The following is a 27,047-nucleotide window of genomic DNA, read 5'->3' as shown; positions in this document are numbered from 1 at the left end:
TAAAAAAACCCCAGAGTAACATGGCCTAATGTGTCATGATTCAATGTCAAAATGCTCAAGTGAGGTCCTTCTTTTTTTAGTGTTTCAAGAATGCAGAGGGATAGCTTTGAACTTGGACGGATGTAGATCAAATAGCAATTCCATGTAACCTTACACTGATCACTTAATCTCTCTGAACCCCAATTTACTCTTCCATAAAATGAAGGTAATACTTCCTACTTTTTAGGGTTATGAGAATCAAATAAATCAATGAAAGTATTTAGAATTTGCTAGTGCAATTATACATTTATTTCTGTGATTTTTTTTTAAATTTTTTTTTTCAACGTTTATTTATTTTTGGGACAGAGAGAGACAGAGCATGAACGGGGGAGGGGCAGAGAGAGAGGGAGACACAGAATCGGAAACAGGCTCCAGGCTCTGAGCCATCAGCCCAGAGCCTGACGCGGGGCTCGAACTCCAGGACCGCGAGATCGTGACCTGGCTGATGACCTGGCTGAAGTCGGACGCTTAACCGACTGCGCCACCCAGGCGCCCCTATTTCTGTGATTTTTAAAAACAAAATCTTTCCCACTACATTAGAAGTTCTGTGAAGGTAACAGCCCTGCTTTTCCTCGTCCTTAGGTGGATGGATAGTGCCCAGCCCACGCACGGACTCTGTTAAACAGTGGTGATGATGATAGATCTTTTGTAAAGCGTACGGGGTGATGAGAAGGGGGAATCCCCTTAGGATGTGTTTCTACAATTTTTGTTAAACCAAGAAGTCAGATGCAATAGCTCACCCTATTTGTATAGACCTAATTTCTGGGCTCTATTCTGCCAGGCAACGTATTGCAAACACATCAGTTAGGTGAGGCCGATGCTCATAAACAATTAGATTCACGGCATCAGTAGGAAGAGAGTCCTGAGGCAAGGTGATTCATTCCCCACGTTAAATCCAGTATGGTCAGCCTCTGGATCTTTTAAATGATGCTTTCTCAGTCATGACTTCATTTTTCTTGGGGTTAGTCTCCGCGGTAATTTTCTTTCCTTTTTTCTATAATTGAAATATATTTGACGTATCACATCGTGTAAACTTAAAGTGCACAACATGCTGATCGGATACATTTGTATATTGCAGCATGGTTGCCACTGAAGCAATTATAAGCGACTCTCAGGTCACATAATTATCATCTCTTGTTAGTGGTTCGAATAATTAAGACAGTTTCTTAAGCAAGTTTGATGATTACAATACATCGTTGTTGTCTGCATTCACTATATTGTACATTAGATCTCTAGCACATTGTCAATTTGTACCCTTGATCAGCATCTGTCCTGTCCCGCCACCCTCCACCCCCTGGTAACCATAATTTTACTCTGTTATTACAAGTTGGTTTTTTTTTTTTTAAGATTCCACATATAAGTGATATGCGATATTTGTCATTCTCCATCTGACATCTCGCTTAGCATAATGTCCTCAAGGTCCATCTGTGTTGTCACACTGCAATTTTCTAAAGTGGATAATGTTAAGGTCTAAGTACTTCGGGTGCTTGGGATAACCATCACATCAAGATAAACTCCTCTGTCAGATTTTAAAGTTACAGACGGATCTGTAGCAGACTCAAATAATGATTTGGGTGTTCTAGGCATTATTCTCACTGGAGTATGCGCAGGGAAATTCTTCTGCAGGCATGATTTTCTGCTTGACACTTTCTTCCTGAATATGGAAGAAAATGGCCTTTCCCCATTTCCCTTTCTTCAAGATTTGGTCCTTCATCTAGACCCTCCTGAGATAATCTCCAGATCACGGTGTCTTGCAAAACACATAGACTTCAAAGTCAGACAGATCTCAGTTGCAGTCTGGACGTACTACTTAGCAACTACGAAAATGTGGGCAGAGGCTTTGGATTTATTGTACATCAGTTTCTTCTTCTACAAAATGAAAATAATAATAACGTGTGTTTCAGAGGGTTATTACAGATGTCACCAGATGTAGACATTTTATTTGCCTTAGCTTCTCTTGTAGAGAACACTGTATTTGTCTGGAAGGAATACTGGGGCGAGGGTAAGACCCCTAAGGGCAAGCTCAAGACACCCGATGTGATTAATACACTCAATTGCAGGCAATACGAGGAGGATTTGACTTAGCTTATAAGGAAAAAGGAAAAGGGAAAGGAGGAGAGAGCGGAGATAGGGAGATGGTGGAGGGCTCTATATTGTTCAGTTAGACATTTCCTCAAGCCCTTTTCTTGCCCCCTAGCAAGTCTATAAATTTGATTAAACTCACCGGATTGGTTCTAGAAACACGTGAATGGGGCTGGATTTCAGTTTGGGATCAAAGAGGAGATAGCACATGTGGATGTAAACCAGGTAAAAGATTAGACTAATGCTCTGGGAATTCTTGGAAATTGAGGGAAGGGCTTGGAACTTCCATGGTTTTTGGAATTGAGGTTCAAGCCAAGTTCACTAGAGGTCAAGGAACAAGGAAATCCTAAGGGATGGCTGGATTCTTGAGGATTTGAGTTAATGTACCTAAAATTGTCTACTACGCATTGTTCATCTAAAAACTGATGGCTACTGGAGTGCCTGAGTGGCTCCGTCCACTGAGCATCTGACTCTTGATTTTGACTCAGGTCATGTTCTCCCAGTCTGTGAATTCAAGTCCTGCCTCAGGCTCTGCACTGACAGTGTGGATCCTGTTTGAGATTCCCTCTCTCCCTCTCTTTCTGCCCCTCCTCCAATTTCTTTCTCTCTCTCTCTCTCAAAAGAAATAAGTAAACTTTAATAAAAAAAATAAAAACGATGGCTGCTATCTTTGGCCACATGCAAATCCAATGTTGAGTATTAGACTTGAATTGCATTTCAAAGCTGGAGCTAAGCCCAGATGGAGAAATTAGATATAAGAAGACTTCATCTGACTTAAAGAGGCGAGGGAGGAGAGAGTGCAGAAAAGAGATGTCCAAAATAGGTATTTCTGTCCATCCAGTCCTCTGTTTGTCGTTTCTAAGTCCAGAAACAAGAGCTGTCATTTTTACATTCCTAGGAACTAGCTCTGGAGCCTTTAACATGCCTTCTAATGTCTCAGCCTTAGTTTGACTTTTTTTGCAAAGTGAATTTCCCTACATTGACCTCAAAGGAACCACGTCTGGTCTGAATGAAGTAAGGGAATGTGAAAGTACTTTTCCAAATATGAAGTCTTACACAAGAGCAATCGTGAGCATGATCATGGCTGCCCTGACCACCCACCACCGCAAGCTACTTAAGGGCATGGGCTACGGTCTTATTCATGGCCTTATCTCTTTGCCTAAGACAATGCCCAGAAAGTATTTACTGAGTGAACAAATGACTGCATTCAGCATTTTTCACTTTTTGAATAACCACCACACCTGAAAGTTTATCGTCTACACTGTCTTCATAGCACCTATGCCAACGTGTCTCTGTTCCTCTGACCCTCCACCTCCATTTCTTCTCTTTGAGCTCATGACTTCATCCACTACACTTGATCTTAGCCAAAAGGCCGAGAAGCGATTGACTTCATCCACTAAAGAAGAGTAAAAAAAAAAAAAAAAAAAAAAGTTATTGCAATTCTTCCTCTTGAGCCAATTCTGTGCATCTGGGATTTCTATTTCCTACCCATAAACCCAAGTGATCTGGTTTCTGTCCCAACACTTGACTGAAATTGTTCCCAAATAGTCAATGTAAATTCACCGATTGGAAAGCCTGATTACCTTTTCTTAGACTTTATTCTTCTTGACCTCCTTGAAACACAGGACACTCTGGTCACATTTGGCCACTTTATCCTTTGGCCACTGGACTCTACCCACCGGGGTCTTTTACCATAAATAATGTATATCCCCCTTGGCTTCCCTCCCTTCTTCTATCTGTCTCCATTTCTGGACCAAATTCTCATTCCCTCCTCAATGAGTCTCCAATGGTTTCTACCTTTTCAACTTCCTGATACATGTGCCCTGCCTGCTTTGGGCACCAGCACCTGGATCATATTTTCCCACGTCATAGACTCTCCAATTCCCTAGTGCTCTAACATGCTGCTCTGTGCTTCTGGGAGGATGCTTGGGATCCACCTCCACCTCTACCTTGGGGCAGGTCTCCCCTTCCTGAAACTGGAAGGCAGCAGCTGAACAGAGGGACATAGGGACAGTCTCTTCAGTCTTCCCCTCTCTTGGAATATATCACAACATCGTCTGTGATTCCTGTTTAGATGACTCAGGGACACATTTCTCTGGCTGTCATGTCACCAGACATCAGTCCACATTTCCCGTGGCTTCCTAGATACTTCTATTAGAAGCCCCTGCCTCCTTCTCAGCCTCAACTCTATTAAAATCTGACCCACCTTCCCACATAATCTGGATCTCCCTCTTTACAATCAATAGCACTACCATTTTCTCCAGTTTTTAAAGTTTATTTTTCATTTTCAAATTCATCTCTGATTCTTTCTGCTACTTCTAACTTACTTCTGCTCTGTTTAATTACAGTAAAATAACTTGCTGCGTCTTCCTCTCTTCTCTATAACATCCCTCTCGTTTTCCCTCCTTTTCATTTCCACTCAATTTCCATTCCGGCCTCACTTTTGTGTAGGTCATCATCTCAGGTCTGAATGAATACAGAATTCCTCAGCTTACCAGGAGTTGGAGCTTGGAGTATTTGGAGTTGGGCTGCCTAGGTTTGTGTCCAGACCTTACTGCTTCTTACTGCGCATTGAGGACATTGTCCTTGTGCCGTATCCCTGGCCAGATATGCATGACCTCTTCCCTCTCACTGCTCAGCTTCTATTCCCACTGCATGGCTCAGCTTGTCTCACCCCCATGGGGCCCCCGTGACACAGCCATTGCACACTGCTTTCTTTCTCCTCTGAAACACACTAGCCTTTATGTATTAGTAGCACCATTTCCTAGTTAGGAAAACTTACGTCGTACTCCATGAATGTATCCGGTAAATATTCACAGAGCGCTTTCCTAGGCACTGGGGAAATAGTGTGGCATAGGGTATATAATGAAGCCTACATTCTAATTATGCAGGTATGGAAGATGTGGTTGGCATATGTAAACAAGTCAGCAATCAAGAACAACCTAGTAATAAGTACTATGACAGAAATTTAATGGCGATGGATCTGAAAGTGTTTCATCAGCTATTTTGGATTGGTGGTATAGACAAGGAGAATGTGTTGATTTTCTGAGGAGGGAACAGCGAAAGTGAGATCTGAATCACAGAAGAGTTAACCCTGGGACGATCTGGGACCAGAAGTGTCTAGGTGAAGAGACCAGCAAGTTCAGTGCCCCAAGAATGGAACAAGCCTAGTGACTGGAGAAACACAAAGAAGGTCCATTTACCTGCAGGGTATATATAGGAGGAGGCAGATAAGTCAGAGAGGTTGCCATGGGCGTATGGGAGCCCCAGATCAGATACAGCCTTGTAGCCTCAGGTAGGAAGTTTTAGATTTAAGTTTAGATGTGGTGGAGCAGAAGAATGATACGGCCCGATTGATTTTGAAAATCTCACTCTGGCTGCTGTGTGGAGAAATAGCAGAGGAACATCCAAGTGGAGGCAGGGAGGCTGGCTGCGAGGCCACAGCAGGAGTCCCAGAGAGTGTTGGTGGTGGGAACGGCACGGGATGGGGGAAGGGTGCACACTGGGATATGTTTTGAAGTTGTGGTTGGCATGGCTTGCTGACAGATTGATGTAACCATGGGCAAGAAATGACAAACCAAGGATGTTGGGGTCTCAGCTTGAGCAGTTCGCGGTAAGAGTTGCTTTTTACTGAGGTGAGGATGACAGGGCTCCCCTCCGTGAGGCGGGCAGAAGGTTAAGTGTTTTAGAGGAGAGAGAAGTCCCTATGGGCGAGAGGGCAGGTTGGCTCCTCGGAAGGGGACAAGCTGAGCCTTGAACGATCATCATGGAACTTAATCTAAGAGAGGTTCAACTTATTTTTTTACATTTCGATATCGGGTTTTAATAAGAGAGATATTCAAAATCATTATGGTCGAAATTATTACCTCGAAAACTTTTATAATAAATGCTTGTTGTTAGTCTACATACAATTCGTTTTTGGTGCAAAGTTCTTTGACTGCAAGAAAGAATTTTTGGCTTACTTCACTAATAGGAATATCTCTTAATGTTGGGATGGCCTCTTCTTCGTATTTCTTCTGCTGTTGATTTTTAGCCTAGTTATCGGTGATGGCATGGGTGGAGTTGAGCTGAGAGGTACTCATCATGTTTATTCCCAACAAGAGTACGTAACCGATTACTATAGTAATGAGGAGGTAGACGGACAACGCAAACGCCCAATACTTTTGAGGCCAGTAGGTTAAGCCTAAGGAGTTTAGCCAAGATTCAGAAATAAAAGCTCATAGAAGATATAGTATGAAGCCACATTGGGAGCTTAAGAAAAGAGCAAAGCCATACATCGCTCTTTCTGGCAATGGTGATGGTGAATGTTCCACCATTTCCCCTGTGGCTTTGGACAATCTTGGGTTCTCGAAGCGCCCACTCAGGCCCCTCCTGACAGCTCGGCCACCTCAGCTTCGAGTCCCCTGCGCAAGTGCTGCCCTGGGCTTTCGATACGTTGGGGTGAATGGATATATTTGATGAGAAAACTAAAGACAGAGAGACTACATATGTTAAAACCAAGTCTGTCCTCATTCACACCAACGATTTTGCTAAACTCAAACCTCATTAGGTTTCGTCACTTTACTGGCCCATGTTGCTGAAGCGTTAGCAGTGAGGTGGAGGGAAATGTAGAGATTTGAAGAACGGGATTCGACAGCAGAGGGACTTCAGGTACGTTCTCTGACCTTCTCCCATGGCTCCGACTTCTAAAGCCTCACCTTTTCTATTCATACTTGTGCTGGTTTTATGTTTGTCTGACTTGTCTCTTTGTCTTTGATGGCACCCCTGTTTTTGTTCCCTGGGGGCCTTCATTTAATACTCTTCACTGATCTCCTGTCTCCCTTGCCTGAGGAATTCTCTTTCATCATCAAAAGCATTTCATCAGGCACCTATTTAGCACCCTGCTCTGTGTTAGGAGAGCCTCCAGGTTTCTGACAATTCTTAAATTCCTCTTATATTGTGCCTTTTTGCAGAAATTGTTGTGGCCGCCCGGGTCTACACCACCAGACTTCAGAGAGTTGGTGACAGTGGACCTTGCTCCAGCTCTATGGCAGGTGCTCGGATGTGGCTGGTAATCAGAGAAACTCTACGTTTCCTGGGCTCTCTGTGTTTTAGGGCAATGGCTATGGCCAGAGTGCTCATGAGCCAGATAGAGCAAGGTTCGAATGCTGACGGCCACTTTCGAACTGTGTGATGTGACTGACAGTGCTCGTTTTCCTAAACCTCGGTTTCCTCCATTGTAAATAGGCTATTACACACGTACTTAGCAGTGCTGTGGAGACCTACGTGAGCTAATGTATGTAAGCCCCCAGCACAGTGCCCGACACAGGTAAGGGTTCAGTAAATGGTGGAATTTCTTATTGATTTATCAATCTGTCATTATTGATAAAATGGCATGCCCAGTAGAGCATGAACAAGGGATAGAAAAACAGACACAAATAGGATGAGAAAGTGATGATAGAATCTTAGACGTGGAAGAGGCCAAAGTAGAAGAGACTAAAGTTATTCAGAAAATAAATGGTGAGTGCATACATGGAAATTTAAAGGCTTGTGTTGTCAGCCTGATTGAGTTCATGGGGGTCTGAAAGGGCAGGGTAATAATATTTCCCAGGACCCACCCCATCAGGAATAGTAAGCTATAGGACTTCTTTCTTCCCAGATACACAGAAAGGCAGCAGCACAGTGGATAACTTCCCGAAGCCTTCTTTCGGAAGGTTTGCAGGCAGGGACTGAATCTCTGAAAAAATCCACTCCAGGGGGGCACTGATGCTCTGAGGGCCAGGAAATGGTTCTCTGAAGGGCCTTCTCTTGGCTTTGCCTCGGACAGGATTGCACTAACTTCTTCGAGTTAGCCTATAGTTTGGCAAAAAGCCTTCCCTCCTGGGCAGCTGAATAATTTTCAGATGATCCAGCTGGCGCATTGTAGAAATGGGCTAATGAGTCAGGAATGATCTTCTAAGGCTCTTCCACACCAAACTCGCTCAAGGGTAGAGAATTTCCAGGGAAGTCAGGGGAAGATTTATGAGACGAATCCCGGAACTATTTTCTCCTCCATCTATTGTTTCAGAAACAGTGGGCTTGCGGTGCGAGGGGTGGAGAGGGCAAATTCGCGTGGGGCAAAGACACGACTCCTGCTTTCCAGAGAGAGCTGGAGAAAAGACTGACTCCAGAAGCCAGCTAATGAGGATTCCCTGACAAGGAAATATTCAAGATTGGAATGCGCCTGCCTGCAGGCCCCACAGAGCCTCAGGGATGAATTTGAGGAGGAAAAGAGGTGCAAAACTCAGAGGCACTGAGGGGAGAAAACTTACTCCAACTCTGTGCTGGAAGGGGTCTGATCAGCTGGCTCCTCTGTCTTCACACAGATGGGGAAGAGGTGGAGGGAGAGAAGAGGAGGGGGAGTGGGAAGGTGGAGGAGGAGGAGGAGGAGGAGGAGGAGGAGGAGGAGGAGGAGGAGAAAGTGGTAGCTGCAGTGCTGGAACCCGGTGGTGTTTCTTGTCACCAGGTGAAATTCCTTATTCACTCCCCGCATGTTGCTGCCTTTTCTTGGAGTGAGATGGTCTTTCCGTTACATTGTTACATGGTAGGCTGGAGAGCTACCGAGGCTTTCATAGAACCCGAGAGTCGGGAGAATATCTACAAGAGGGTGCTGCTCTTTGGTAAAAAGGGCTCCTACAGGCACTCAAAATATGGGGACTTCCGGGGTGCCGGGCTGGCTCATTTGGTGGAGCGGGCGACTCGATCTTGGGGTGGTGAGTTAGAGTCCCACATTGGGTGCAGAGATAGCTTAAAAATAAAATCTTAAAAACCCCCACATTTATATTTTTAAGAAATACAAAACGGCAAAATGGAATAACAAGACGATGAATTTGGTTCCATTTTGGTCATGCAGGGACAAAGGGGATAGATCCATCAGGCATGATTTACATGGATAGATTGTCCAAAGAAGCTTGATTGTGCCACAGCTTTAAGGTTTCTTCTTCAAAAAATCTTGTAGTTGTAAAGAGTGCAACAATTGAATTATTAGAATTGCACCTCCTGGATGTCCCCCAGCCAGAAATAGTCAAAAAGTATGCCAACACTGGGGGAGACATCAGGCACATGTGGAACCCACCAGTTGAATAACCAAGATATAATAAGCCATAGGCGAGGCCTTATCTTGGTTAACAAGGTGGTCACAAGAAGAAGAGGTCTTCTGGAGGCCAGGGACAGTGGTTGGGACTTTCAGTTCAGATTCCTCCTAGGCCCTCAATGGCTGCTGTCACATGGGCACAGCGGTTGGCTTCCCACCTACTTCCAGCTCCACCCAAAGCTTTCCAAACATGGATGAACAGTTTAATAAGTAAAACTGAGGGGCGCCTGGGTGGCTCAGTCGGTTGAGCGTCCGACTTCAGCTCAGGTCATGATCTCGCGGTCTGTGGGTTCTAGCCCCCTGTCGGGCTCTGTGCTGACAGCTCGGAGCCTGGAGCCTGCTTCAGATTCTGTCTCCCTCTCTCTCTGCCCTCCCCTTGCTCATGCTCTGTCTCTGTCTGTCAAAAATAAACATTAAAAAATTAATAAGTAAAACAGAGCTTTTCATAATATAGTAGGCTTTAACTACTGACAGTCTTGGTAGCAGAAAGGATGTTCACATCATTTCCCTTCCAGACATTTCTAAGAGGTCTCCAACGCTCTCAGAAATGACTCTTCTTTTCTTTTCTTTTTTCTTAATTATTATTTTTTAACATGTATTTGGTTTTGAGAGACAGAGACAGAGTGTGAGCGGTGGAGGGGCAGAGAGAGAGGGGGACAGAACCGGAAGCAGGCTCCAGGTTCTAAGCTGTCAGCACAGAGCCCAACATGGGGCTCCAACCCAGCAACCGTGAGATCACGACCTGAGCCGAAGTCGGCCGCCTAACTGACTGAGCCATCCAGGTGCCCCAAGACTCTTATTTTCAAATAAGAGGAGTTTTCTTGGATGAATCCAACATTTTTACAGTTGATTTTTTCAACACTTAAGGTCTCTAAAATGTGTTTGTCCTTCCCACTAATAAGAAATTTTGTGATGGCATGCATACGTGTGTGCATGGGAGAAGTGAAGAAAGGGCTCAAGTATAGCAAAGAAAACTTCAGTTTGACTACAGGCCTCGGGCCCTAACCATAGGCTCCAGATTGGGGAGCCTTCAAAACTATTCCCTTCAAAACCAGAAATAATAATAAGTAATAATCTTCTGTTAATGGTTCATCCCGTATACCATTGACTTATCCTTTGGAGGAAGATTGAAATGAGTTACCATGTCAGAACTGGCAGCCACAGGGCACATGTTCAAGATTCGATTATGAGAGCAAAACTTTTAATTAAGACTTTTAATTTTGACTTCGGTTTGTAAGATGTGCAGGATTCCAAGCCTTGCAACACTTGGGAATACCCAGTGGATTTTTTTTTTTTTTTCATAACTCTAAGTCTTTGCTAACAGGAAACAGAAAAGACTGATGAAAAATTTTTTTGGAGCTGGGTCTGGTGGGAATTAGAATGACACCCATGATGCATTTCACAGGGGCTGCTAAACAGCTTCAGATAGAAATTACTTTCGGTGCTTTTTTCCCTTCTCGTCCTGAACAGGAGCTTGTGTTTCCTGCTGATTACAGAAAAAAAAGCCACGGTGTTTACCAACATTGCTGATCCAGTCAATCCCTCTGGCCTCTGTGTTTTGAACTAATGTGTGGTTTCTTTGAGTCTGAAGTAGGCTTAGAAGCAGAGGTTCAGACCACCCACTTTTAGGATCGCTAAGGCAGTGCTAGAACTAAGTTGAAACTGAGGTACTTCATACAAGCTCGTGGGTTTGAGCAGAGGCAATTGTAATGGTCAGAAAGCATTTTGAAGCCATTTTCATATTGATGTCCCCAGTGGATGGGGCCAAGCCCGGGCCTCCTGCCTACCCATGCTGTGTGAATCAATCTACCTGCATATGAAGTAAAATTTCAGTTTCCTGACTTGTCAGCAAATGCAAACATTATTTAGGCATTTTCATTAAAAAAAAAAAAAAATGAGATCAGGGGACCTGGGTGGCTCAGTCAGTTAAGCACCTGGCTCTTGAATTCGGCTTAGGTCATAAACGCACGGTTCCTGAGATGGAGCCCCGCCCTGGGCGCCACCCTGACATTGTGGACCCTGCTTGGGATTCTCTCTCTCCCTCTCTCTCTCTCTGCCCCTCTCCCACTTGCTCTCTCTCTCTCTCTCTCTCAAAATAAATAAACTTAAAAAAATGACATCAGAATGCCCAACATTCTCCCATTGATTGCCTATTTTCTCTCTCTGGTAGGAAAACTCTATTTGTCTTTTAAAGTTTATTTATTTATTTTGAGAGAGTGAGCAGGAGAGAGAGAATCCCAAGTAGGTTCTGTGCTGACCGCGCAGATGGCAGGGGTCATTCTCAAGAACAGTGAGACCGTGACCTGAGCCAAAATCAGTCGGACGCTTACCAGAATGAGCCACCCAGGTGGCCCTTGGAAAGCTCTGTGTAAATCAGGCATACTCAACCCTTTCCGGTGAGCAGCTAGCTTTGAGTTTGCCAAGTTTTCCAATAATCATAGATTATTCAACCTGGATCCTTGGCTCGAATTCTTTCATCTTATTGGTGTGGCAACCACGGTCTTGGCTACTGCATTTATTCGTTTAGTAATTTCTTCATGCATCTAAGTTTTACACATCTACTATGTGTCGGGCCCTGTGTTAAGCACTGGGTATACCATCATGAGCAAGACAGAAAGGATCCCTTAAGGAGTTTGCAGTCCGGTCAGAGAGGTAGATGCTAAGAAAATAAACGTTACACATGTTAATGCATTTCATGAATTGAACAGGCAGGTGGGGTGGGGGGGGGGGGAAGGGAGAACCTCTCTTGGGTAGAATCTTCAGGTAGGTCCCTGGAAAGTGATGTTTTAGGCACTGGGAGAGGAAGGGGTGTGTTGTGAGTGCATTGCTGATAGAAGGAAGAATGGGAGTTATGGTGAAGAAGCGAAGACATCCACTGGCCATTCTCAATTCTCCAAAAGGAATCCTTACCAATTTTCCTGTGGGTCCCGGGGGACTATCAGTGTTGGGCTGGTGGATCTTGAATGGGCAGTGGGGTTTATTATCAGGTGTCCTTCTAAGTTACTGAGAGGTCCCCCACCCTCTCTTTTTTCATCTATTGTAGAAGAAGTGGTATAAAGATTAGACCAGGAGAGATTTGATGTAAAATACATATTCTACCACATCCTGGGATGGAGAGAGGAAAAGCTCACCCATGCCCACACGCTCGCTGAGTTACAACGGCAGAGGTAAATCACTCACCCTCGAGTCTAACATACATACGAGGACAACTCAACACAGCCCAGTCCCTGATTGTTCTTCCTCAGGTAGAAATAGCCTTTCTTTCCGTCTAGCTCCAGGTCTCTGGAATGCTACTTTGGATCACCTAGTTTTTTTTTCTTATTTAAAAAAATTTTTTTTTCAACGTTTATTTATTTTTGGGACAGAGAGAGACAGAGCATGAACGGGGGAGGGGCAGAGAGAGAGGGAGACACAGAATCGGAAACAGGCTCCAGGTTCTGAGCCATCAGCCCAGAGCCCGACGTGGGGCTCGAACTCACGGACCGCGAGATCGTGACCTGAGCTGAAGTCGGACGCTTAACCGACTGCGCCACCCAGGCGCCCCGGATCACCTAGTTTTTATGGGCACTTCCAACCTCTGTCACGTCTCGCAAGTTCCTCGAGGGTAGGATGCTATTGAACCCAGCATCCGCTAGCAAAGCCAGCACCCAGCATATGGCCATGGGCACAAAAACCACTCAGTGAATATTTGTTGAACGGATCATATAGAAAGATTTAGTCTTCAGGAAGAGGAGTTAGAAAGGCAGTACCACTTTTCTTCTTTTGGCTTTTGCACCGTGACCGGAAGTGGGAGCCCAGTATGATCACTCTCATTACCAACAACAAAAAATGGCTATCACAGGATCCCGGCTTCATTCCTGTGATGAAGCCATTGGCCTGGTGACAAAACTATCACTGAGGACCGAGAAGCAAACGTTGAGCTGTTTAACAGAACCCTCAGCAGGGACGTTGTTGCATCATTCCGCTGAGATGTGAAGTAATGTCTGAGCGCTCGGTTCCCAGCGCTGGGCCGCCTCGCTCCCCGCTCCCACTTCAGACAGTGGCTAGACCCCGCATCCTGTCTCCTGACCCGGGCTCTGCCGGCTCCAGGCCAGTCCTACCAGAGGCAACTGGGCAGCAAGGCCCATGAGGAAGTGCACGCAGCCCCACGAGGCCCTCATAAGCACAGGTCAACGCTGTGTCTGCCACGGAAACTTTGGGGGAAGGAAGGATCACCACCCTCCGTGCAGTCCTTTCCCCTGACACTGCTCAGGCCCCACTCCCAAGCAAAGGAAGAGTATTGCAGCCGGAAATTTGAAACTCTGTTGTTCTAGGGCTGTCCACTGAGAAAACCACTGAAGATCCCAGGTCAGTTTCCCGTTCGCGCCAAAGCCAAGAACCCGCTCTGAAATAACAGTGGCGGGTGGTGTTTCCAAAGATAAAGGAGTTTGGGGGTGGGGCCCAGAGGCAGGCAGTCTGTCCCTGCCTGGTGGGTGCCGGGGTAGGTCCCTCCTGCTGTATCACCACTCCAATAAGGGTGCTTCACTTCGGTCCTACGAGAAAGACTCATTTTTACTGGCAAGAGAAGGGGCCCGTTCTGAGCTGACAATGTGGAGTTGTCGGAGGTCAGAGGTGGGAGAGGAGATGAAAGATGGTAAAAAGGATTAATGTCAGCAATGTGCAGATTGGCACCCTGCCTCTGGAAACCACTCAGCCAACAGCAGGGAAACTGGGCCACAGTTAACTGGACATCTGTGCCAGAGGCACGAAGAGGTGTTTATCATTTAGAGGATTCCTGTGCTCTTGGTGAATGAAGACTTCAGGAATGACAAACTTCCCTCCTCTTTTGGTTCTTCTCGAAGATACTGTACGGTCTGACTGACTTTGGTTTTAATGGCCTACAGTTAGCATTAGATGAGGAGAGAAAGGTCCGTCTGTTGTATTTCGTACTACTTTCTTTTGCCTTTACCCTTCCCTGAAACATAAGCTGAAAAGAAGAAGAAAAAGAAAAAAACAAGCCCAGGTAAGAAAGCTCAGCATCCTGGACTAACACCGAGGGCAGAACCTCTTCAGTTGAAAAGAAACCACTACCGGTTATTGTGTGGGGGGCTGGAATCACCCAGAGACCAATTAACACCTTGTTTTGGGGATTACCCCCTGCAGTATTTGCAGATAGTTTCTTAAACAGCCGTGTTTAGAGTCCACACTGTAGGAGTGACTCAAGTGCTGATGAAAGAGCTTCCAGAACAAATAAGGAACCCTACGGGAAACTCTGGCGGAGGTGTGGAGGGCTTCAGTCTTCGGGTTAACAGCTTGGCACTACATTCATTGCTGGAGGAATCTGAGCCTCACAAAAGACAGCTTTTCAAGGAAAAAACTCTTTTTCTTAGAACTGGTTAACAGTCTATTTGTTCTCCAAAGGCTGTTTGGTTAGGGCCCCCTAACATGCAGTTCCTCCAGGGGCCTGCACCTCCCGGGACTGGGGGCTTGTGTGTGCCAATTGGCTTTGGGCTGAATCTATGAGATTCTAGCTTGGGAATCGAGTCCTTGTTGTTCTCAGCGGCCACCGTTTTTATTTTAAACTGCTCCGCACAATTGCCAAGGTACTTTCCAATTAGAGGAACTTGCCCGCATTTTCTTCACTCACCGTTTGCTGTATTCGTTTGGTAAACTGCTAACCAGGGGGTAACTGGGACTGGGAGGATGGAGATAGGAGACTGAGGGGCAGTTTGGTGACATCCGGAGCCTGCTTCTTTGCAGTCCTAATGCTAGTGAAACTGTCCCCAAACAGAAGCCGTCCTGGGCATTAACTGACGTGACACATTCCCACCGCTATCTCCCAGGGAAATGGGCTAACTCTTCTTTCAAAGAATGCATAATGATGAAATTAATTACAGCTCCACACTCCAGGTACATAAAACTCATAGAGCCCCCCTTTCGCACAGGAGGAATCTCAGTGTGTGCCCGTTTTCTTGGTATGGGCATCTTGTTGCTGTGCCCAGTTTGGTGCCTAAATGGGCATTAAATCAATAAACATAAATAGAGGTTTTGATCTATAATGCTTTAACACGAAGTTTTTTATTTTAATAAAACATTTTATTCTAAAAAAAAATTTTTTTTTTTTGAAACTCAGTGCCAAAGATCATTAGAGCTGGCGGGGATTAATACAATCTTATTTTATAGATGAGGAAACTGAGTCCCAGAGAGGGAAAAATCATCCTTCCTCACCCCTTGCTCAAAGTCTGAAAGCTAGTTACTAGCAGAACTGGGATAGGACCAGGTCTTTTGACTTCTAGAGTAGGATTTAGCTCATTAATTAGAATTGTCAGAGTTCCAACCTAGATTTCTCCCAGAATGCATGACACATTTTTATGTTTGGTGTTGATTCCCTCAGGGCTGCCTGACTAGTTTAAACTTTGAGCCAACATTTCAGAAATTATAGTCTTTCTACCACCCATGTAAGAATCACCTGTTAAAAATGCAGAGCCCTAGACTTTCCCAACTTTCAGAATCAGAATCTGAGAACTGTATCTGCAATCTGGATTTTAATGAGCTTCCCTGTGAAGACTCTTATGCATTTGAGAACCATTTTACCTGGCTCCAAATCAAGTTAATAAACTTTACTGATTTAAAATGCTAATTTAAAATAAAAAGTCAACAAGTGGGACTACATGAAACTTAACAGCTTCTGCACAGTAAAAGAAACAAAACGAAAAGGGAACCGACAGGATGGGAGAACGTTTTTGCAAACCATGTATTGGATAGGGGGTTAATATCCAACAATTACAAACAATTCACATAACTCAAAACCAATGACAAAAGAGCTCAAATAAGCTGATTAAAAAATGGGTTGAGGGACTACATCGAGATTTTTTTCCAAAGAAGACCTTCAAATGGCCAACAGGTCCATGCAAAGGTGCTCAACATCATTAATCATCAGGGAAGTGAAATCAAAACCATGATGAGAAATCCCATCACATCTGTAAGAATGCTCCCCATCACGAAGACGAGACATAAGTGTTGGCAGGGATGTGGAGGAAAGGGAACCCTTGTGCATGTTGATGGGAGTGTGAACTTGTTCAGCTGTTGTGGAGAACGATATGAAGATTCTTCAAAAAATCAAAAATGAAACTTCCATAGAACCTGGCAATCTCACTTTTGGGTATCCAAAGGAAATGAAAATGGTTTATTGAAGGGATAGATATATACATGCCTGTGTTTATTGCACGAGTATTCACAATAGCCAAGATAAGGAAACAAGCTAAGTGTCAATGGACGAATAGATAAAGGAAATGGATGGATAAAGATGAATGAAAAAAAAGGAAATTCTGTTTCAGGACATTATGCTAAGTGAGGTAAGTCAGAGAAAGCCAAATACTATAGGATATCTCTTGTAATACGGGGAATCTAAAAAAAATTTCACAGTACAGTGATTTTAGGCCATAATCCTGTAGTTTAAATATTAAACTTACTAAGACACTACGTCTCCATTGTTCCCACCACTAGAAGATATCTGTATGACACAACAGAGGTTTTAGCTCATGCTACGATGGTGATCCTACTTCAGTATGAATGTATCAAATCAATGTGTTGTACGCTTTGAGCTTACACAATGTTGTATGTCAAATATAACTCAGCTGAAAAAAAATAAAATGCTTAATGTTTCTGAAATTAGGTGGCACCTTACAATCAATGATTAATGTAGACAAAAAAGTGTTTAAGTGAATGGAGTCATAATTAATAGCAACTTCGAATTGAGGGCCAAGTTTTTCTCTTAAATCCTTTAGTTACTGAAGAAGCAAAAATTTTAATTTTTATCTGACTTCAATTTCACAGCATGTGATTCTTTCACTGCTTAAATTCCTTTTCAGTAGCAAACAAGAAATGTGGCAAAATTTTGTTTCCTCAGGCCCTGGGCAGTCGTTGGTGAACCGCTTCTCCACACCTTAAGTTCTGCCCCACAGAGGGTTCGAGTCCATTCAATAGAAGACTTTGACTCCTATATTTTAGATTTTACTTTCCGTGATTATATTCAAATCTATGACTTATATTTATGATCTATAATATATATTTGTTATATGTATTTTATGTGTTTACTGAAAAATTTCTTTTTTTCAACGTTTATTTATTTTTGGGACAGAGAGAGACAGAGCATGAACGGGGGAGGGGCAGAGAGAGAGGGAGACACAGAATCGGAAACAGGCTCCAGGCTCTGAGCCATCAGCCCAGAGCCTGACGCGGGGCTCAAACTCAGGAACCGCGAGATCGTGACCTGGCTGAAGTCGGACGCTTAACCGACTGTGCCACCCAGGCGCCCCGAAAAATTTCTAACAAAATCTTGAGTTACCCAATAGCTGTACCTTCTTCCTGAAAGATTCAAGGAATTTAGCATTTCCTACCCACCGAATATCACCCCCCTCTTTCAGAGTATCTCTGCCTAGATTTTTAGACTTTTATTTATTTTATTTTGTGGAGTGAGTGAGAGAGAGCCCAAGCACAAGTGGAGGAGGGGCACAGGGGTAGGGAGACAGAGAGAGAGAGAGAGAGAGAGAGAGAGAGAGAGAGAGAGAGAGAGAGAATCTTAAGAGGAGCCTGATTTGGTGTTTTGATCCCATGACCCTGGGATCAGGACCTGAGCCAAAATCTAGAGCTGGACACTTAACCCCCTGAGTCACCCAGGCACCCCTAGATTTATTTATTTATTTTTTAGAACACAAATTAGTTATTTAAAGTCAGTGGCTAATTATATTTGTCCAAATATTTTATCCATTTTTGGGGGCTTAGCATGTGAGGGGTAACCCACTTAATCTTTTTGTCTGAAAAAGATTTGTTTGACTCTGTTGCAAATAATATAGATATAGAATTCTTGGTTAATAGTTATTTTTTGTCAAGGCTGTGAAAAGATTGCTGTCTTTTGGCATCCGTTGTGCATGAGAATTAGTTTACCTGTCATTTCTTTGCAGCTCATCTGTCTTTTCTTGCCGGTAGGAATTTTTTTTTTAAGAGTTTTTTTTTTTTTTGAGGAACCTCTACACCCAACTTGGGGCTCAAACTCACAACCCCGAGACCAAGAGCTGCACGTTCCTCCGACTGAGCCAGCCAGGTGTTCCCTCTCCAGGAGCTTTTAAGATTTTCTCTTATCTTCAATGTTTACCAACGTCACTATCAAATGTTTCTTGGTTAAGTTCGCTATTATGTATTCTGTTTGACATCTGGTGATCCCTTTTACAAGCGTAAAAGGTTTCGTATATTATTTTCTTCTGAGAACACATGTCATTTCCTTGGTTATGAAAAGTTCTCAGCCGGTGTCTCTTGGGCTACTGATTCACAGATATTTTCCTCTATTCTATTCTTGAAATCCCCCGTTAGACATATATTAGAACCTCTCAGTATGTGTTCTCTGTCTCTTAGCTGCAGTTCAGCCCCCTGTTAAATTCTTTATGTTGCATTCTGGGTAAATTCCTCGACATCATTTTCCAGTTCACCAGTTGTCTCTATTACTATTTCCAAGATGGAATTAATCCTGTCTATGGCACTTTTAATTAAAGTACTATGCTTTTCATTACCAGGATTTCCAATCTGATCTTTTCCATACACACCTGTTTTGTTCCACAGTTTACTGACCATTTCAATGGATATTCTTTCTTTTTCTCTTTGAAGATTCTAAAAACCCTTATTTTAAATGAACTTTCAGGGGCACCTGGGTGGCTCGGTCAGTTAAGCATCTGGCTCTGGATTTCAGCTTAGGTCATGATCTCACAGCTTGTGAGTTCAAGCCCCGCATCAGGCTCTGTCCTGACAGTGTGGGAGTCTCCTTGGGATTCTCTCTCTCTCTCTCTCTCTCTGCCCATCCCCCATTCACTTGCACATACTCTAAGTAAATAAAAAATAAATAAATGAACTTTCAGATTCTGCTATTACTCTCACATAATGTGGCATGAAAGTCTCCCAATTTTGATTTTATTGGCTGCCTTTCTTAGTGCTGGTTTTTTTTAAGGGTGTTAGCATTTGAATGTTCGAGACATACATCTGGAGGGGTATCACACAGACTTTCTCTTACTTTCTTTTTCTATCCCTTTCTCTTCTGCCTGTTTACTCTTTTCCTGTCTCACAATTTTGCAGTTGCTTCCAGTTAGGACTCAGGGTCCCTGTCCACAACCTGGTTTTGTGTTGGTGGCTATGGACTCCTTTCTTATGATGACGCTGGGACATTTCGGATTCAGTCACTGGCAGTTTGGCCCATGTCCTGGCCACAAGGTCTGGCTTGTTTATTCCTGCTTTTCTAGATTCACATTCATCTAAGCCCTCACCTCCACTGCATTTTTTTTTCTGGCAGGCACTCCCACCCTATTCAAATTCAAGCAATAAACTTGGAATCAGGCTTCCTCCATCCAAGACAATACTTTATCCCCAGTATTTTTTGTTTGTTTGTTTGCTTGAGAGAGAGGAAGAGAGGGTGCGAGTGAGGGGCAGAGAGAGAGAGAGAGAGAGAGAGAGAAGCAGCGCTCACCCAATGCACGGTTTGTGTTTTACCAAAAGTAGGGCTTGCCGGATGTGGGACTTGAACTCACAAACTGTGAAATCATGACCTGAGCGGAAGTCACATGCTAAAGGACTGAGCCACCCAGGTGCCCACTTTATCCGTAATATTGTGGAGGAGATCTAGCATATCTTGGCTTACCTTGAGAGTCTACCAAGCTCACAGCTTTAGGAACTTGTTGTGTTAGATTTCTGTTCAATTACTAGTGCACAAATACTTATTTCTTCTTCTTTATGTATGCATGTGCGCATGCTTTACTCCCCCCACAACTATCTTTTTTTTTTTTTTTTTTTTTTTTTTTTTTTTTTTTTTTATTTTGAAAGAGAGAGAGAGAGAACAGGGAAGGGGCAGAGAGAGACAGGAAGACAGAGAGAATCCCAAGCAGGCTCCATGCTGTCAGCACAGAACCCGATGTGGGGCTCGATCTCACAAACTGAGATCCTGACTTGAGTCGAAATCAAGAGTTGGATGCTTAAATGACTGAGCCACCTAGGTGCACCCCCCCCAACTATCTTTTAAATTTACTTATAAAATTTTTTTTAATGTTTATTTTTGAGAGAGAGAGAGAGAGAGAGAGAGAGAGAGAGAGAGATTCTGAAGCAGCCTCCAGGTTCTGAGCGATCAGCACAGAGCCGATGCAGGGCTCGAACCCACAAACCGTGAGATCATGACCTGAACCAAAGTTGGATGCTTAACTGACTGAGTCACACGGGTGCCCCTAAATTTGCTGTTTTAAAATAGGTTATCTGTAATGTCCTTTGTTTCCCATATAACATGCATTCCTCTCCGAATATGGCTCAGTGCCTGACAAAGCCCAGTTGATGTAGTTGAGTTTTCCTTTAAATGACTTTATTAAGCCCATCAATGATTCACTTAGCAAGCCCTTTTGTAATACATTTGTAATATCCTCTAACGAAATGGATCTGGAGGACAGCCAGACTAATTTAGTAGGGAACATGGTTTAAAAATGAATGAATCATTCTCAAAAGCACACAAGATGGTTATAGAAATATATTAATATGTTTCTCTCTTTCCACACATTAAACTAAGATTCTTCGCAGATATTAAAACAAACAGAAAATTCCCACAGATTAGGAATCCCAACCAAGCATTCAATGAGCTTATTTGCTTTAGCCTGGAGAGAAAAGTCATGATATGCTGCTGAATTACATCAGCGAGGAACCAAAGGTGAGACTGGATTTGGTTCTAGAATCCCCTTAGGTGTGCAGTATGCAAATCACTGCAGCAGTGTAGAGATGCATGAATTATTCAGGGATTTCTTAGGGCTTCCCAGAGAAGCCTCCATTTCTTTCATTAAAAATGGTTTCGTAAGGCAGTCCAAAAAAACATTTTTGGCAGGTCACTATATTTAAATCAATTGTTTGAAACGCATCTGCATTTTTTTTCAGTGTTACCCTTGGTGGTTAAGGATTCCTTGGCAGTTCACAAGGGGCCATTTAACTCATAATCGTGGAAGAGGACAAAGAAATCATTTCAGCTTGGTATGATGAGAGCGATAATGAAGATATGCAGAAGAGGGGCCCCTCACATAGACTGTGGGGTTCAAAGAAGACATCCTAGATGAGGTAATGCAGAGCTAAGCTTCCCAGAAGAAGCAAGAATGCATCAGGCAGGATGAGGGTGGTAATGGTGGGTGGGTAGGGTGGGATGAAGTGTTTCAAGAAAAACAGCATCGTGACATACACAATTGTTACTTTTCGGATGACCAGCAGCTGCACCCCACACTGATTTATTCTGGGGACTTAATCTGTCTCCTTACCCAGTGCCCACTGTTGTACTGTCGACAGGAGGGAATACACAGGTCCCTTTCTCCTAGAGACTTGAGTTAAACACCCTTCCTTACGTGATCTCAATAGTACAACGACAGCAAGCTGAGCTATGCCATTCGGATTCTCTCTCCTTGAACTTCACTTTTGACCCAAGGCTGGAATGAAGACTTGGAGGTAATTCACTGCGATACTGTCATGCCTCGTGGATTGTTCCCATTGGAACACTCCTGCTGTCCATTCTATTTCCCCCTTAGTATCCATGGTTCCTGCCTCTTCCCAAGCCTCAGCCCCCATATCCTTTCAGTACATCTCCTTTTGTTTCAACTGGTTAAACGATTCCATTATGGGGGAAAAGAGAGAGAGAGAGAGAAGTAGATCAGAAAGTGTCTCACATGACACATAGAGGCATTTCAACTTTATGCCTGAGGCATCAGGAAGGCTTGATGGTAAGCACGAGCAGCTTTATATCATTTTTTGTGGCAGCTCCGTGGTACCCTATTGGGAAAAGGAGGGGCGAAGGAACAGACTGGAAGCAGGGAGAGGGTAGTTACAGAAGATCTCAGTCACTGAGGGAAGAAGTGATGTGATGATGCTTTGCGTCTCTAAGGACTTGGCTGATTCAGATGTGGGAGGCGAGGGAGAGGTGCGGGTCTTACTGTCCGAGGTGGGGACTTGAGGAGGGTACAAGTCAGGGTTCTCCAGGGAAACAGAATCGATGGAAGATTTATTATGAGGAATTGACTCACAGAGTTTAGAGGCCGCGAGGCCCCATGATCTCCATCTGCAAGCTGGTGGTGTAATTTAGTTTGAGTCTGAACCCCTGAGAACCAGGGGAGCCAGTAGTATAAATCCAAGCTCTAGGGCTGGAGAAAATGAAATGAGACGTCCCATCTCAATCATCAAGGCAGGAGGGAAAGGGCGCAAATTCTTCCTTCTTCTGCCTTTTGTTCTATTTAGCCCCTCGAGAGATTGGATGGTGCCCACTGTTTGGTCTGTTTGGACTGTAATGATGCACCACAGATCTGGTGGCCTATAACAGAGGACATTTATCTCTCACAGTTCTGGAGGCCAGAAGTCTGAAATCAGGGTACCAGCAATGGTCTACTTCCGGTGAGGGCTCTCTCCTTGGTTTCATACTATTGACTTCTTGCTTTGTCTTCATATGGAGCAAAGGGGCAAGGGAGTTCTGCGGGTCCTGTTCTATAAGGGGACCAATCACCTCCCGAGAGTCTCACCTTCTAATACCATCAGCTTGAGGATTAGGATCTCAACATAGGAATTTTGGTGGGGGGACACAAACATTCAGACCATAATACCCACCCACACTGGGAGGGCAGTTGACTTTCTTGAGTCCGTACATTCAAATACTAATCTTATCTGGAAATATCCTCACAGACACTCCCAGAAATAACATTTAACCTGGGTGGGCATCCTGTGATTATTTAAGCTGACACATAAAATTAACCATTATAACGGAGCTATCCCAGAGATAAGAATATAGGAGGAAGTAGGAGGGGTATATGTGTGGTAGTTAGAGAGCTCAGTTACGGTTTTAAGTGCTCACTTTGGACGAGAAAATTCTCTCCTGCTGCAGCAGCAGGGAGGAGACATCCATTTGCTAACCACGGTGATGACTAAGTTGGTCCCCGTTTGAAATTCCAGCTGGGCAGGTCTGGTGGAGGTCTGAAAGGGGGGCATGGGGCCCATTGGAGAGAGAGGTGGGTGTAGTGGGGTGTGGGTTGGTAAGAGTTCCTGGAAGTTCAGGGGGAAGAAGCTGGACCTCCTGCCAATGTAATACACTTTTCTAGGATTCCTCTTCTTTACCCCGCTGGTGGATCGCAGGGTTGAGCTACCTTTTTTTTAAAAAAAAATTTTTTTAATGTTTATTCATTTTTGAAAGACAGAGAGAGACAGAGCACAAGCAGGGGCGGGGCAGAGAGAGAGGGGGACACAGAATTGGAAGCAGGCTCCAGGCTCTGCGCTGTCAGCGCAGAGCCCGATGCGGGGCTCGAACTCACAAACTGTGAGATCATGACCTGAGCCACCGTCGGAAGCTCAACCGACTGAGCCACCCAGGCGCCCCCCCAGGGTTGGCCTAGCTTATTCTCTTTCCCTTGCCCACACCTGTTGGCACTCAAGGTTTCTATCTCCCAATGACTTGCTGTGAGAGGTTCCTGTGATGGGGAAGAGAATGGTTTTGGTTTAAGATTGGATGGGTCTACACAAAAAGGGTTTGGCTTCCTGGGGAACAAATGTAGGGCTAGGAAGTAGAACTTAGGAGCCATCCAGTTACTAATGGATCAGTTGGTGTCAAGTTGGTCTAAGGAACCAGACTGCATGCCCATATGTTGTCTACCTCAAAGGAGCTCACACCCTGAAATTTCTTTACACTCTGGCAAAATAGTTTCTGTGTTGCAAACTGGTGACTTTTGCAGAAAAAGGAAGCAAGGGGGAAAGATTACAATTCCAAGGACTGTCTGTGGAAAAAAAAAAAAAAGAACTCTCCTTTTCTTTTTCATTGCCTTGGAAGTGGAAAGATATTACTGTCTCTAGAGCCAAAATGCTCAGGAGGGCCTATCCCTGGACTTTACCATGAAATGCTGTGATCCCAGGAAAATTTTCATGTCAACTTTGACTTTTGAGTCTAGGAAGAACAGGAGGTGGTTGTAGACAGGAAAGGGCAGATCCCAGAGATAATTTTCAAGTAGGGCGATCTGATCTTCAGAGTGGGATGTGTTTTCTTGAAATTTATTTCTCTTCTGGGGCGCCTGGGTGGCTCAGTCGGTTAGGCGTCCGACTTCGGCGCAGGTCATGATCTCACAGCTCGTGAGTTCAAGCCCCGTATCGGGCTCTGTGCTGACAGCTCAGAGCCTGGAGCCTGCTTCTCATCCCGCGTCTCCCTCTCTCTCTGCCCCTCCCCCGCTTGTGCTCTGTCTCTCTCTGTCTCTCAAAAGTGAATACACGTTAAAAAAAATTTTTTTTAAAAGAAACTTATTTCTCTTCCGGCTCCCTGTCACAGAATGAACATGCTTATCATTTTAAATCATATTTATCATTTATACCTTTCCTTAGATTAAGAGCTTCTTAAAAACATGAACTCAGTTTTATTCATTTTCCTCCTCTTTAGAGTCTCGTCCAGAGAGTGGCATTCAATAAAAACTCAATCGGTGTTTGTGAATTAGATATGAATAATTTCCAGAAACTCCTCTAGTCTTCATGATTTCTTTCCTGCCCTTTGCTTTCTGGAAGGCCCTCACCCATTCAGACTTAATAATAGAGGGAGAGAAGGAGAGCATATTCGAGGATTCTAATAGATCTAACATCATTGTATTCCTTACCTACCTCTGATCCCTCGTTCTGAAAAGGAATCTATTACTCAGTGAAACTCACTGACATTAAGGACCTAATAACTGATAGTGGGTATGTGCTAATAAGCAAATCCTTTTGTTGATAGTATAGGGCTCTAACAATTTTTTTTCTTTTCTGGTTCACCCCATATTCTCTTTCTCTCTAATCTCCTCTGCCTCTCTCCCTAGTCACCCAGGCATCTAGAGATTGAATAATTTTCAGCCATTTTGGTTATTAGTAAACTCTCCTTTTTTTAAAAAAAATATTAAAAAAAATTTTTTTTTCAACGTTTATTTATTTTAGGGACAGAGAGAGACAGAGCATGAACGGGGGAGGGGCAGAGAGAGAGGGAGACACAGAATCGGAAGCAGGCTCCAGGCTCTGAGCCATCAGCCCAGAGCCCGACGCGGGGCTCGAACTCACGGACCGCGAGATCGTGACCTGGCTGAAGTCGGACGCTTAACCGACTGCGCCACCCAGGCGCCCCTAAAAAAATATTTTAATGTTTATTTTTGAAAGAGAGAGAAAGAGCACGTGCATAGGAGGGGCAGAGACAGAGGGAGACAGAGGATCCTAAGGAGTCTCTGTGCTGACAGCAGAGAGTCCGACGCAGGGCTCAAACCTAAGAACTGCGAGACTATGACCTGAGCTGAAGTCCGAGGCCACCCAGGGGCCCCTTCTTTTTTTTTTTTTTTTTTAATATTTATTATTTTGAGAGAGAGAGCGCGTGAGCTAGTTGGGGAGGGGCAGAGAGAGAGGAGAGAGAGAATCCCAAGCAGCCCGTGCACTGAGCCGGATGAGGGGCTTGAACTCACAAAACTGTGATATCATGACCTGAGCTGATATCAAGAGTTGGACGTTTAACCGACTGAGCCACCCAGGAGCCCCAGTAAACTCTCCTTTACGTTATTTTAAGAGAGAAGCCGATGGTCTGTATCCATGCGAAGAAATCCAAGCAGATGGCAAATTGTCTAAAAGAATTCCACTTTTAAATGAAAGAAAGCAGTTAGTCTAAGGGACAAAAGAGAGGAGCCACGAAGGAAGGCATGTGGGTCCACACACCTGCGTGCAGGCCCAGCCCGGGCGTGGCTGTCCTGGGGTCTCAGAATTGGGACCTGTGCTATGTGCTTTGATGCTCATCTTTCCAAACATTTTTGGTTTTTTGTATGGGTTTTATTTCCGTTTCTAATTTCTCCTTAGATTCGTCGTAGAATTCTTTTGAGAAGGTGTACCATGGATTGGCTGAACCAAAAGAGGAAGAAGAGAGTTTTGTGTCCATTTAGACTGGAAAACAAGACCCGAAGGAAGAGTTTGCTATAATTCTATGGCAGTGACTCTGAATTTGGGGGAGGTGCCAGACGGCTTTGAGAATCTTAGCGAATACTTTGGACTCTTTGTAGAAGAATGCACATCGGCACAACATCCCGCAGTCAATTTCAGAGAGTTTGAAGGGTCTTTAGATCCGAGGTTAAAAATCTCTGCCTTGGCGGTGGGGTGGGGAAGGCGCGGTGGCGAGCTGAGGAATAAAGCCTCTGATGTTTGGTGCCTTCGTCACGTCCAATCTGAATCAATTCCTTTGTGAGCTCACTTGTTTCTTGGATTATCTCCCGTCACCAAGTCATTATGGTTAATAGCTTACATTTAGTGAATATATGTTAGCACAGGATCTCACATAATTGTGCCAACAACCTCAGGAGGCAGCTGTGTTATTTTCATTTTATAGGTAAGGAACCTGAGATTGAGTGAGGTTTAGGTACTCGCCCTCAGCGATTTGCTCAAAGCAAATAGTTCCAATCACCTTCACTTTTTTTGTGTGTTCTGTTATATTCGAATCTGAGATTTCTTGACACATCTCAGTTATCCAGAATGCTAGGGTGCCTCCTGGCTTACCAGGGGTCATTAAGACCCCGTAGAGCTGCCTGCGTTTTTGTGAGCCTCATCTTCTTTCGGGGCAGGTTATTTTCTGAATTTCCAGCTGTCATTTTCCTCCTACATTCTTGGCAGACCTGTAGGGAACACAGGGAATATTTTCCCGAGGTGAAACGCGAAGAGTGGAGTGATCTCATCAGATGCAAAGAACATAATATTGTTTTCTTTGCAGGACAGCCAATCTCCTCCTTCGTGTCAACCGTCGTTAACTGAGCACTTACAGCATGCC

At 44.2% G+C, this 27,047-nt stretch overlaps 1 long non-coding RNA gene and 1 pseudogene across 1 annotated transcript; one reads left to right on the top strand and one right to left on the bottom strand.

Moving 5' to 3' along the window:
• Window positions 1–4,999: 4,999 nt before the first annotated feature.
• On the bottom strand, window positions 5,000–6,552 carry LOC123386642 (annotated as a pseudogene).
• A 15,189-nt stretch (window positions 6,553–21,741) lies between these two features.
• LOC109492902 lies at window positions 21,742–26,439 on the top strand. The gene is made up of 2 exons (XR_002146869.3): window positions 21,742–21,987; window positions 26,090–26,439. It is a non-coding gene; the product is annotated as an uncharacterized LOC109492902 (long non-coding RNA).
• The last annotated feature ends 608 nt before the right edge of the window (window positions 26,440–27,047 follow it).

Source organism: Felis catus, chromosome A1 (genome assembly GCF_018350175.1).
Source record: "Felis catus isolate Fca126 chromosome A1, F.catus_Fca126_mat1.0, whole genome shotgun sequence".
NCBI classification, from domain to species: domain Eukaryota; kingdom Metazoa; phylum Chordata; class Mammalia; order Carnivora; family Felidae; genus Felis; species Felis catus.
Note: the sequence above shows the minus strand (reverse complement) of the source record. Positions and strands in the feature narration are given on the sequence as shown.